Source organism: Macrobrachium rosenbergii, chromosome 5 (genome assembly GCF_040412425.1).
Source record: "Macrobrachium rosenbergii isolate ZJJX-2024 chromosome 5, ASM4041242v1, whole genome shotgun sequence".
In the NCBI taxonomy this organism is placed as follows: Eukaryota; Metazoa; Arthropoda; class Malacostraca; order Decapoda; family Palaemonidae; genus Macrobrachium; species Macrobrachium rosenbergii.
The window spans coordinates 58,263,994-58,272,852 of record NC_089745.1 but is presented as its reverse complement, the minus strand read 5'-3'; the positions used below and the strand labels follow the sequence as shown (position 1 = coordinate 58,272,852).

Below are 8,859 nucleotides of genomic sequence, written 5' to 3'. Positions count from 1 at the left end.
TTTTACGGTGTTACTTCCTTGTTTAGCTTTTGTTGTCATTTTATTTGAAAGAAATTTTAGTTATATGTATGAGAATTTATTAAGGGTTACTTAATTAACCAGCGACAGGGTTCCATAATGAAATGTCTTTGTATTTCGTCTGTTCTAAATAAAACAACAAACAGAATTTGTTATATGTTTAAGCACTGTGGCTATTAGAAGTACAAAAACATGAAGCAAGCAAACACACTAAACCAAAGCATCACCTCTCATTTGATAAAAAAAAAAATTTAATCGTCTTAAAACTTCTTGTTGTATAATGGCTTTACATAGCCTTCTGCCTCGTACATCAATCAGTATGAAAACATGCCTCCAGTACATAAATACTTCCAGGAAGTTTATAAGAAAATTATTTTTTCTTATGATATTTGTACCTTCCTCCAGAAGTCTCTGATTACCTGATACAAATGGCTTTCGATCTTAATGTAGATTGTTGGAGCCTTTTTATTGGCACCGTTTTTTATCTGATTTGCACCGAAATAAATCCTCTTACTCCAAAATTAATATACAGAATGTTAGCCTTTATATTCTCTGCGAGTTCTGTTTTCCAAAGGCAGCAAATAATTATTCGACTACTCAGTCGTTGGAAGGCCATAGTATCTGAAGGTCCGTGGTTTGATCCAAACCTGGCCCCATCAGTCGACCCAGTTGCGAATGGGTTCCAGTGTCAAATATGGGTCAATAGTGAGAGTAAGGGCATTGCAACCGGAAGGATAAGCCTTTCTGGTGGTTAGTCCCTCCTCTGAGAGAAAACACAAACATACAAACACACACACACACACACACACACATATATATATATATATATATATATATATATATATATATATATATATATATATATATATATATATATATATATATATATATATATATATATATATATATATATATATATATCTGTGGTGCATCACTATATTGTGATCGGAAATAATGAGTAAAAAGCCACAATAATGTAAATGAGAGACTGTATTTTTCCAAAATACAAAAAGGATAAAACAGGGGAGCTTTCGACCGTTTGCACAACGTTCCTCTTCAGCCAACTGAAGAGGACCGTTGTGCAAACGATCAAGCCCTTTTTTTGTCTTATTTGTATTTTGGAAAAATACAGTCTCTCATTTACATTATTGTGGCTTTACTCTACATATATATAAATATATATAAATATATATATATATATATATATATATATATATATATATATATATATATATATATATATATATATATATATATATATATATATATATATTAACGATTTGAATCAGTGGAACACTAATTATTTCTATTTCATAAATACCCTTAAAGTCTTAATTTTTGCATTTTTGTCCGTTAAGAATTTTTTCAGTTATCAGTTTGGAAAGTGAATGACTGTTGCACTAATCCCGCCTACCTTTCTCTAAAAAGTAAAGTTTTTCCATTCAGCGTCATACACACGCGCGCACACAAATACACTTGCACACACACAAAAATGTATGTGTGTGTGGTATAATACACATGCATCATACACACACGCACGTGTATTATACAACACTTGAAAATGACACCATAAGCAACTTCCTCTGACGCTTAGCGGGAAAACTTTTGCTTTCTGCTCGATGGACAGTTTTCCATAATTTTTAGAAAAAGGTAGGAGGGATTACTACAACAGAACGTTCATTTCCCTAACTATTAACTAAGAAAAAATTCTTAACGGACAAAAAATACAAAAAGGAAGACTTTTAAAGGGAATTTGTGAAATAGAAATAATTTTTTAAGTACATAAAAAATGTGGAATGTTGACAATTTCAATAATTGGTCGTTTAATATACGGTTCAGTTTATTCCCCAAATTCAAATCGTTAAAGTCAAAGCTCTTAACCTGAAACCGGAACTGCCTTTCTTTGTTAGCACACTTACCAAATGAACTACAATACATGATCATAAAAACCTGAAATTTGTAAATGCCACAATTAATATGGATTGTTCCAAAAGCGGATTGTGTCTGTTCATCCTATCTTAATCTCAAACGCCCAAGCACACACAAAAGTTGAATGTAATTTTAAGGAAATGTGATTTAAAAATTCAAGTCTTTATACTTGGCCTACTACATTCCATTTCCTGATTGTGGTGTGAAAAAAATTGTGATCCAGCTTAATCACAGATATTAATCACAAATTTGCTTTTGACAAAAAAATTTTGGGAAATAGGAACGCATGATTTCAAGCATAAATAGTAACCCTACTGAGTGTGCATTCTCATGTGTGACGTTTAGGTGTTCTGCATATTTCCCCAATACATTACTAATAACTTGGGGCAACATTCACCCACAAGTTACTCTACACAAAAGAAAGGAAAAACTGGCACATGTTGTCCTCCAATATTAATCGGGAAAGTTTAGTGGTAAAAGACGGCTTGAGCAATATGAAACGAGACTACCTGGGTCGAGGGAACGCCACCTAATAATTGCCATAAGAAACCTGAGCCCAGCAGAACCTTATTTCCTACAGTCAGTTTTTTCTTGATTATTTCATTTTCGACATTCTTTTTCTTTCCTCCTTACAGATTCTGTTTCATGTTAGTTCATGCTTACGTAAACACGAAGGAGCCAACAGTGATTAAAAGAAAGTCACAAATATTGACAGACTGATTTATGAAGCACTGGGAAACTTTCGGCCATCCAGCGCTCAAGAGGGAACTGGAGTGGTTGGACAACAAGATAAAGAGATCCAGAAAATAAAGGAGATGAAGTACAGTAATCTAAAAGAAAGACTGAGAGTTACAGTGAAAGCCCCAAGTTAACTTTAAATGCCTAAGTCATTCAAACCATCTTTAGAGTGAATTTCATATCAATTAATAAACTGCATATTAATTTGAATAATAAGTATGTAATTGTAACAACCACAATGCCGTATCTGCTAAAAAGTGACCAGTAGATTCCATATATATATATATATATATATATATATATATATATATATATATATATATATATATATATATATATATATATATATATATATATATATATATATATATATATATCCACTTATTTACAATAGCGAGGATGGGTCTACATATATATCTAATAACCGTCATACTTTTACTAGACCCCGGCAGATAGAGATGGGTTGACTGGTGGGCGATATGAAGGGATCAGACCGCGGACTTGTCAAAAGTGAGCAAGTGCTATACCGCTCAGCTATGGTGCCCACTTAGGCTGATTGCACATTTATGCTACATACCAGTGGTTCTTAAACTTTTTTGCCTTGTGCCCCTGTGCGTAATGTATAGATCTCACGCCCCCCCCCCCCCCCATACTCCTGAAATTGTTGCCAACTATAAACTATATAAACAATATATTGCCTGTTTGCTTATATGAGTATATGGATGAATGGTAGATTTTTGTTTCATTGCTGTTAAATTTTTTATAAGTATGTATGCACTGCACTATATTTCAATTCATAAATAAGACTTGAAATGAAAATTGACTTATATTTTGAATTTTTGGCATGCTTTGAGATAATAATTAGAAAACATATGGAAGCAGTGATAGTGTTTTTGGCAGTTTTGCAATTAATATCACAAATCAAAAAAATAATAGGCACCATCTGGCAACCCTGCTTGCGGCCCCCTTGGAAGCTTCTAGCGCCCCCTCAGGGGGCGCGCCCCCCAGTTTAAGAATCACTGCTATATACAATTTTCCTTCAGATCTCAATCTGCTAACACAACTGTTAATAACACCCACTCGAAACACGTACTTCCTCTTGTCTTAAACCACACTGCTCTTCCTTACCAGCTCTGCTGTCTGCCTTAATTTTTTAGTACATATACACTTTTATAAATTTTACCCTTATACAAAGAAAATATTTTCCTTTGGGACTTTTCTACTAGAGAGAGAGAGAGAGAGAGAGAGAGAGAGAGAGAGAGAGAGAGAGAGAGAGAGAGAGAGAGAGAGATATAAAACGTACAGAATTTAGGCGTAAATAATCTAATCTATCGTTACTAGTTCAAAACGAAATTAATTGTTACAAATTAAGGTACATAAAGGAGACAAGATGCTTGTGCTGGTTTTTAGAGTGTTGAAAATGACATTAAGTTACAGAATCAAAAATTAAAGAAGACCCAAAAGCATCGCTTAATTTCGCTCTTTAATTCTACGAGCTAATGGCATGTTAATATCGTGCCACGGTTTCATTTATAAGCTAAAAATACGATGAGAGGCACTTTGTGTCTGTTCATAACTCACGGTACTGGCTAATCTTATACTGAGAGATACACTATTATTACAACGAAAGAAAAATGACAGAAAGTTGTCAAATGTCAAACCGTGGTTGTGACAGAAGTACAAGTAGTGATTTAATTATGTTTATGATATTTATCATAAACACTGATTTGATTAACTTTGTTTCCTCACTTGGTCGCAGTAAAGTCTTTTCCCTTACCCTCGAATTTCATAATTTCTGGAGTTTTAACAACCATACACAATGCACAGTGCGCCAAAGTTGACTCGTATTTTGGGGTAGGACCCAACCAGCTTGCTAAATAACGCAATTCATAGGTAGGTATCATGGTTACTTGTCACTGTATAACACACTACTTTGGTAGGAAGGTCGCCTGAAAATAATATAAAGCGAATTCAGTTGGTCTGCATTGTCACAAGGAATTGCTGCTGTAGACCAAAATTCAACAGTTTGATGTTTTACCACACTTTTCGAGATGAGAACGTTCAGAATTGTAGAATATGGGGAACTTTAGGAAAAGATGAAAAACATTTTGTGTCAACAAACTGGCTGCTACCTGTTGCAGAACTGTAGAATATGGGGAACTTTAGGAAAAGATGAAAAACATTTTGTGTCAACAAACTGGCTGCTACCTGTTGCATAGTAAACAAGTATTAATACTTTATTGTTTTATTTTTTTCCGTCGAATCTTATTACGATAGATATTCTTAAGTACGCTGAACTAAAAGAGAAAATCCTTATTTAAAATAGCATAAAACCCGTGAAGAAACCCATTCGATAGCAGTGAGACTATCATTGTTCTTTCGCAGAGTTGGATAACGGCGGGAGAACAGTCAGTTTAATAATGGACGTTACGACAAGTTGTGAACGATTAAAATACCACTTCATAACGTATGGAAGTGATTTTCTAGTTTATTTAAAGCTCCTGTCATTCAGATCTGAAAAATTATTCTTAATGATAAGGACAAAAACAACAAAGCATTAATCCATCACAGACAAGGTCCATAGTTAGGAATCCACCACCAGGACATCTTGTTAACTCTTAATTTGTCACAGACAAAGTGAGTCGTAGGGGTTTACCACCAGGGTTGGTTGTCATCTGTAGATTAATCACAGACAAGGTTCGTCATAAGCAGCCACAACCAAGGCTGCTCGTAAATCTACCACCTGGCAGAGGATTCTCAAAGTTAGTTTTCCTGCTATCCTTCCTGCCTTTCAAACTAACTTGTCTAAACAATTCTTTGGGATAGAAAAGTCATATATATATATATATATATATATATATATATATATATATATATATATATATATATATATATATATATATATATATATATATATATATATATATACATACATATACATAGGAGCGGCTATGGTTTACCCGGGCAAACCTGCGTTCGGCCAGTTTTCTAGTCAGAACCTACCACTAGATGGCAGTAAGCTGACAAGAGAACTGGCGGAACGGTACACAACAGAAATGGCGGACAGACGAAATCTGTGGAGCCGGTGGTTGTTAAGGGTCATTTTTACACAAATCTGATCACAGTTTCGGCGGGGCGGAACGGCGCTGCGCGCCTTATCCGCTTTTTGACTGATTCCTGGCAGGCACGTATATTCTGGCAAGCAGTAATATCGCGCTGCAAGCGCTAACCACAGGGGTTACAAGGGGGGAAATTGTACCCTTAACATCTAGTTATCGACGATTTACTATCCTAACCACTGTTCACATAGACCACTAAAATCGCCTAAAAGGCCATTTTTCATCAGAAACAAACGCAATTCATTTTCATTGTCACATAATTTCATCAAATCAATAATAATCACCGGGTTTGCAGCGGCAAATTGAACGTGAGAGGAATGAGAAGACGCCATGTTAACTGTTTGAATTCTGTGCTAGAATGGTCGAGCTGGGTCAGGTCATCTTTAGGTCGGGTAGGGTAGGGGTAGAACTATATACCTGTGCGAACGGATTTGGTTGTTCTTGTGTTACCCGGATAAACGATAAACTACCTATATATATATATATATATATATATATATATATATATATATATATATATATATATATATATATATATATATATATATATATATATATATATATATATATATATATATGTATGAAATTTTTATCACACCGTGATTTATATACAATCATAAAGCTACAAATGTCGTTTAATATCAAATTCACGCTACCTCGAGATCTCCGATGGAGAATTATCACCGAAGGGAATTTATATAAGTGATAAATGAACAGGTACCACTGGGACGCAGACCCCACATGGACCCATTCAACGACTCCAGTGGACGTTACCACCGCGCCATCTTGATGGCGCGGTATATATATATCCACTGGAGTCGTTGAATGGGTCCATGTCAAGTTCGCGTCCCAGTGGTACCTATTCATTTATCACTTATATAAATCCCCTTCGGCGATAATTCTCCATCGGAGATACTATATATAGTAGCGTGAATTTGATATTAAACTATATACATTTTAATATTCATGATTATATATATATATATATATATATATGTATATATATATGTATATATATATATATATATATATATATATATATATATATATATATATATATATATATATATATATATATATATATATATATATATATATATATATATATATATATATATATATATATATATATATATATATATATGTATATATATATATATATATATATATATATATATATATATATATATATATATATATATGTATATATATATATATATATATGTATATATATATATATATATATATATATATATATATATATATATATATATATATATATATATATATATATATATATATATATATATATATATATACACACACACACAACGTCCCCTAGGTCAGTTTCTGCAATTTCCAGCAAGCAACATGAAACCAAAGAGTGTCTGGCTGGAAAAACTCAGGAAAAGGGAACTTACAAACCACATCAAGCATGGCTCAAGCGCTGCAGCGTTAGAGTGGCTTGCAATGCAGAATTAAAAGAAAAGACAAACCCATTAAGACAAACACCAAAACCTGCCCCTGCGCCCCAGCAGTCGGCATCTTATCAGATAAAACGGCCAAAAACTACCAATCAACCGGTGAAAGCAGCCCCAATTCTTTCCACTTTCGACGACTCTCTCGGTATACAGCACTTTGGCAGTCGTTAATCAGTTAGACTGGCAGTTGATCTGTTTCTCTTACAATGTTTCTCTTTTCTATGTTCGGTCGCCTAAGGTCTAACGATCGAATCTTTCAACTATCGCTATATCTTCCACTTTATAATATTGTTGCCACTTTAACCTCATCGCCTTACTGAAAGATGATAAACAACAAAAACCACAACTACGTGCTTGCATTGTACAGCTCCTAGAGGAGCGCACACAGGAAAAGAGCAATTAAATATTCTGGAAGCACACTGCTACAGGTCTTTCCTTCAGTTAAGGTGAAACCCCCACTTTTTCTCCTGTTAAAATCTCTCCTTTTCCTCTATCGATCCCTACCCTTCACAAATACGAAATTAGTAATGTAACGCTCGCGACTAAATGAAATAAGGTACGATAACTCCGTAGATTATTTAGTATTCCGTGGTTTATATTTTTCTTCGGTCGATTATATATATAAATTATATATTCATTCTTTAAACATCACAGTAGATGCACGTGACTTCAGTGTATAAGCCGAGATGCCACAGGAAAATGACAGGCCTGTCATTTTCCTGTAACATTCTTTATATATATATATATATATATATATATATATATATATATATATATATATATATATATATATATATATATATATATATATATATATATATATATATATATATATATATATATATATATATATATATATATATATATATATATATATATATATATATATATATATATATATATATATATATATATATACTGTATATATATATATATATATATATATATATATATATATATATATATATATATATATATATATATATATATATATATATATATATATATATATTTATATATATTTTTCTTTCTTTTTTTTTTCTTACTAGTTATCTAGGACTCGCCAGGATTCAATGCTGAGGGCACCTGAGGGTTTAAATGGGTTTCAATCCTAACTTCCGTTTCACATGAACATTTTTTCACTTTCACACCATTAGTATACCTCTTATGCTTATTCATCACGATTTTATCATTTTCATATCATCGAATGATTCTTACAGGATGCTCTATGACCAAGACCCCGTGCTGGCCTAATGCCAGCTTAATCTCAAACAACAACTGGGGTGGGTACCTCCACCAGTATCAGCAACATGTCATACATACGAATTCCTATGAAGTTTTCCACAATAAGCCATAAGCCCTCTCAAAGAATAAAAACAAGTGTGTTAAAACTACAGTATAAAATCATGAAAATTAAAACTACAATACTTACATTAAAAAAGTTCCAGTAAGAGGGAGAGAGAGACAAACTACAATATTATGAAACTCAACTAGTTCAATTTAAACCTGTGCCTTGTTAAGGGACTTTCTGGATCACGTGACATCACTTCACCTCGAAGCCTCTAACAACCAAA

The 8,859-nt window shown here is 33.0% G+C and overlaps 1 long non-coding RNA gene across 1 annotated transcript in view; it reads left to right on the top strand.

Annotated features, from left to right (window-relative positions):
• Window positions 1-7,477: 7,477 nt before the first annotated feature.
• Window positions 7,478-8,859, top strand: part of LOC136839019 (uncharacterized) — a 1,998-nt gene continuing 616 nt past the window's right edge. The window contains exons 1-2 of the long non-coding RNA XR_010853192.1: window positions 7,478-7,841; window positions 8,506-8,859. The exon at window positions 8,506-8,859 is cut by the window's right edge and continues 616 nt beyond it. This is a non-coding gene — a long non-coding RNA (uncharacterized lncRNA). The remainder of the gene's footprint in view (window positions 7,842-8,505) is intronic.